The sequence below is a fragment of the Pinus tabuliformis genome, chromosome 1_1 (assembly GCF_031772625.1).
Source record: "Pinus tabuliformis cultivar Carrire ecotype Pingquan chromosome 1_1, CPIR1, whole genome shotgun sequence".
Lineage (NCBI taxonomy): Eukaryota > Viridiplantae > Streptophyta > Pinopsida > Pinales > Pinaceae > Pinus > Pinus tabuliformis.
The window spans coordinates 407,688,039-407,693,921 of NC_142297.1; positions in this window are offsets into that span (position 1 = coordinate 407,688,039).

Below are 5,883 nucleotides of genomic sequence, written 5' to 3' on the forward strand. Positions count from 1 at the left end.
GCTGTAAAAGTCAAAAGGCGCAAGTTTTACTTCAAAAAACTTACTTGCGGTCGATTCTAGAGCATTCTAGAAGATGGTTTGACGTGGATTGAGCGCCTCCAGATGGTTCATGCATCCCAATGAAAGTGGAACTTATCCCATGAAGAGGGGAGCTATCCCTTTGAAAGAGGGACTTATCCCATTGATGGTGGACCTGTTTAACTTCCTCCAAGGCATTATAAATACAGGCATTGGGCCAGAGGCAAAAGAGGTTGAAAGCTAAACATTCCTAAGGGTAGATGCTGCTGAAATTAGGACTCCCTTATAGAGCTTGAGAGGAGAGATCCCAATCCTTTCTTAGCTTCATTTGGAAGTGGGTGAGCTGATCAAAGTAGAGGAGAACTCTTGCTGGACCCTGGAAGGGACCTGCACAACACCAAGGCACTGGTTGTAAGGTTTCTTTTGTTTCCAATTAATACAATTAAGTTCATTTTTTTCAACAAGTTGTTATATATAATTTGTTTCATAAACTCCTTGGTCTTTATGATGAATATGTTTTATTATATGAGTTATTCAGGTGCTATGTAATCGTTTGCTTGTTAGTGAATGTATGCTTCAAGGAGAAGGAGCTCATCTGGATCGAAGAGGCTTGGCTGTTACAAACAGCGTTGGACTAGAGGTAAGCCTTAAACACCTGGTTGCTTTTATTTTAAATGCATATTTAGGGAAAGATAGTGCTTGATTGTTTTGTTTGTCACTAGAAAAGCCTTGTTTTCTAGGGAGGTCGGTTTTGTCCGCAAAATTGACTCTTTCCGCATGACAAAATGGCGACTCCACTGGGGAATCCATGGATTTGATTGATTTCTCTTTTGATTGATACTTTGATTTGAGAAACATTGATTTCTTTCTAGTTTTTGACTGATTGACTGTGAATTTGGGTGAAATAGCTTAGGATTGAGTTAGTTTTTTATTTTTCTTGTTTTTTAGAGAAGTACACATCCTCTGCGTTAAGCACAGTGCGTACCTGTACGCACTTCTGCTTTGTACACAGAGCGTGGCCGCACCTGTGCAAACAGGCTGCCTGCGTACCCTGTCAAAAGTTTAGAAAATTTCAATTTTTTCCTTTTTAACCTATTAGATCTTGTTTATAGCTTATTTATTGCTGCCCAGATACACTGGTTACCTGTCAAAAGTTTTCATCTATACTTGTTTCATTAGCATCAAGGGTTTTAGTGAAGTTCATAGAAATTCTAGCCCTAGGTTAGATTTTTGTATTGGTCTTGTAGTGACTCTGGATTTAGAAGTTGTAAAAACCTTGGATATCCCTAGTCTTTTCAGTCTTCTTAGAAGTTAGACCATTCGTAAAATCCACCTTTGTTTGAGAAACCTACCGTTGTGTTGTCCCTTTGCGGAATTTCGAGAAGGCTTGTCTGTTAAGCTGTGAATTTCATTCTTAAGAAAAAGAACAAAATCTTTTTATTTTTTGTTTTTGACTGATTTATGATTCTGCATGAATTAGTCCTTGGTTGAATTGTAACTGAGTAAAACAACCTGGAATTATATTTTGTAGGCTTTTACCTCATTAGATTTGCTTTTAGGTAAATTTCTCTTAGATTTTCATATATCTTAAAATTGATTTTTGTTAAGTAGTTTTACATGCTTTGTTAAAATAGAAAAAATACAAAATATCTTTTGAAGAAAGTTTGTTTTAGTAGCGTTTGAAGGCTTTGAAAAGAGAAAGGAAGTTTTTGTGAAATAATTAGTGGTCATGTGTTGTGTGCTTTGGAAAAGATAAAGAGATTTTTTCTTTGATTTTCATTGCTAAGAAAATTGTCTTTATAAATTTTGCATTCTCCAACTCTCTTAGCTAGGGAATTCATTGAAAAGGAAAGATTGTTTAAATCATCTTAGGTGCATCATTGTAGTGGATTTGAGTCGAGTCTACACATCATAAGTTTCATCTCCGCTACCTTTTGTCCTAAAGAAAAGCCATAAAAATTAACGCTTAAAGTAAAATTCACCTAGTAACTTTTTATTTACTAGGGCTCTGATACACCAACATAGATCAAGCTAGTGTCTTGGAGTAGGAGAGTAATTAACTCTCCAAGACAGTAAAAAAAAACAAGTAGCTTATCTTGCGGTAGGATAAATCCAATTGTTTCATTTATGCTCTGGGAAAGCTCCTCTTAAAGGAGAAGCACGAGATCGTGTCCGAACCAGTGAGGGGATCAGTCCTCCTTCATTGGGAACGAAGCCAGATAAGCACGTACTACAAACGGTAAACCTCGGATTAACCATTGTCGAGGAGCCTGGGGTCACTTGTCGGTAAACCTTGGATTATTGTCAAGGAGCCGGCAAGGGGATTGAGCTTGTTGCTCTGCCCTTGTGTGTGTATCGGATCGTAGACTGTTCCCCCAGGTATATTTGTTGCTGTTGGTGACCTTAGTGACTATTATCTTTAGGATTCTTCCTAAGGTGACGGTGGAGGGAAGATCCCACTGTACCTAGAGCAGACGTCGGCTAGACTCACTTGGATTTTCTGGGGGGTTCACTTCACTCGAGACGGTTAAAGTGGAGGAACTTGGTCCAGTCTATTCATTAAGCAGGTTGCCGGAGTAACTGTTCCACCCGCCATTTCTGTATTGAATTCTTCGATGTTGGATTTCATCACCAACTAGTGTTTTCGGTCCGGAAAGTTACTGTTTGTGTGTGGTTTGACGCCCTAGATTCTTTAGCCGTGTGATTGGAATTTGTTTGGTTCTTTAGAGACTTTAGGTGGTTTTCTTTGAGATTTTACTTTGTTTGCGTGTGCAGTAGTTAAAAGTTTTTAGCTGTGGTTGAATTACCAAGACAGTCCTGTAGACTTCGGGGCCAGTCTCCTGAGGTTGTAACCGTGGCTGATTTGTTGAGGAAGTTCCGTAGACTTCGGGGCCAACCTCCTGAAGACGTCCCAGGCCATTATGAAGGTTTGAAAGTCCTCGTAACTCCTAGTGGCAGTAAAGTAGGGTCACCTGCAGAAGGAGAGTCTTCGTTGGTTCTTCATCCTGATTACCAAACTCTAGAAACAGGTTATAATCCTGAAGCTATTTCGGTTTCTAAACTTTCTGGTAGTTTTTCATCTACTAGTGATATAGGCAAAGAACCTGAGATATCTGAAACTATTACTCCAACATCGGGGTTTGTCTCTCCAACTTCTAGTGCTCCTAATTCACCTAGGGTAGAAAGAGTAATCACTGAAAATCTTCCTTCTGGTTTGATAGCTATTGAAGAACTTGCTCCGAAAGAAGAAATAGGCATCCCTATCCCTGAAAATCAACCTACTATTGATCTAAGGGAGCGTGAATCAATTTTTTACAGTCCACCTAGAAGTACTACCTGGTATCTTTCTTTAACTAATTATTTGGACAACTCAGGGTTAAGTTTTTCACCACCTCGTGCTCCTTATCCACCTAGGGGTTTTTATACTCCCGTAAATATGTCAGGTCAGTCGTCCATGTTTACTCAATCACCTGAATATTTTTTGTACGGCGGTCCTTCAGTTCCCTCTGGGTATCAGTCACTTTCTGGTACTTTTTCGAGAGCATCTCCTCAACCCATTGAACAAGGGTTATTCACTGGAAGCAATGGTGCAAAGCTGTTGAGTGTAGAAGACATTCTTATGATGTCAGGTTCTATTCCCAATTCTCAAACTCAAGGTGGCCAGTTACCGCCTGGGGGGCAACCTCAATTAATGCCTGGGGGGCAACCTCAAGGTACACAATTTGCGTCTGGGGGGCAACCTCAAGGACAGTACGTGCCTACGGTACAATACATTCCTGAAGGTCAACCCCAGACTCAATATGTACCCCAAGGTCAACCCCAGTATCAATTTATACCTCAAGGTCAACCCCAGTATCAGTACATACCTCAAGGGTATCTACCCCAAGGTCAGTACTCGAACCAAGGTTTCCAACCACCCCAAGGTCAATCTTATGTTCAAGGAACGAGAAATGTACCTTTCAATTATCAATCCTACCCTCAACCTGGTTTTGGATCTCAATATTCTCAACCTGTTATGGGTCAGTACCCCGGAATGAACATAGTGTGGGATCCATCACAAATTCAACAGGTGTTGCAGCCAAATGTACAGTTGTCATCTCAAACTAGACAACCCTTTGTTTCTGGTTCACCCTAGCAACCAGTCCAGTCTAATATTCAAACTTCTGTACCTTCGGTAGTTTCTCAGTCTGGGCCTATTGCGCCTAGTACTCCATCTCAAACGACTGCGGCAACTGCCGCAACATCTGTTCAATCTACCCCACCTACTTCTGGAGTATCGATAGCTCCGGTTTCTACTGTTCATGTATCTACTCCTCAGACATCTTTACCACCGTCTGGATCCACGATTCAAACTACGGTTTAGATGCCTGTAGGACAACCTGGTTTAAGTACGGTTGTCACAAGTCAACCACAATTCACTTATCAACTGTACCAGGGACAGTACCAATTCGGTCCTACTGTCCAGCAGCCAGTTTATCAGTATCAACCATATCCTGGGTACACTTATCAACAACCCCAACAACCCCAATACAGTCTGGTTAATCCTGGTTTTCCAGGAGGATACAATATCCCGAACGCGATTCCCGTTCCTAGTTATCCTGGATATCCTCCTCCTGGGGCTGGTATAATGACTCAGAGTTTTAGGGATCCTAATTGGAAGCTACCGTTTATCAACAAATTTGGACTTACCAGACTTGTCGTGCCTAACGAACGATCCAATTAATTATCTTCCGTTTTGGCCGCCAATGTCGAATAAGTTGCCCAGTGACATTCCCAAGTTCGAAGGTAAATCTGGAGAGGACCCGTCGAACCATGTGATGAATTACCACCTCTGGTGTGCGTCTAACTCCATCTTGGATGATTCGATCCGCTTACGTCTTTTCCAGCGCACTCTCATTGGTCTTGCGGCCAAGTGGTACATTAAGTTACCACGGGCCTCTTTTTATAACTTTAGCCAGTTAGCTACCTCGTTTTTAACTCATTTTCAGTTGCCGGTCAGATATGATAATGGCACGGAGTTACTAAATTCATTAAAGCAATCGACGTCCACTTATATTTCCGATCATATTCATGAATGGAGACGTCGAAGGCGATTAGTGAAAGTTTTTATCCCGGACCAGATCTTAGCTGAATGGTTTGTTAAATCATTGTTACCGAAGATTACTGAAGACATAGCTAAGGCTGGAGTAGTTCCTGAGGAACAAGTGATTGCTCAAGCACAGTACCTTGACTTAGTTTATACTGAGTCAGGTACATTACACGAAAAGATCCCCGATCTTCCCAAGTCAAATCAAATCGTTTCAGCTCCTTCGAGATCTCATGCCGCTGATGGTATGATTGGTACGGTTAACACTAAAAGTAAGAAGAAGTCTTCCAAGAATTCTTCTCCTATCATAACCTTGCCTGATTCCCCGACAGGAGATTCTTCTCTAGAGGTTTCCGCCGATATTCATGCTGTAGAGTCATCTATGACTAAATCAAAATCCGGTGGAAAGAAGAAAGGAAAAAAGAAGAATAAAGCAGACAAAACTCCAAAGGAGAAAACTGAAAAAGCGGAATCCAATGATGAAAAGCGAAAACCTCATTATCCATGTCTTATTTGTGAAGAGGAACACTTTACAAGAGACTGCCCTCATCGAGCAGAGGTTGTGAAAATCGTCAAAGGTTCCCAAACTCCTGCTGTTTTGAAGGATCCATTTCCGAAAGATAGCAAGATGATAGGTTCTTCCTCAAGTGCCAATGAAGAACCCATATTGATGATGTCCCATGTAAGGATTGCGACTCGATCGCAAGATTATGGTAGTAAAAGTCCTGTTGATGGCAAAGAAGCAGAATCTTCTTATTCTAATCCATCAACCTCAGCTC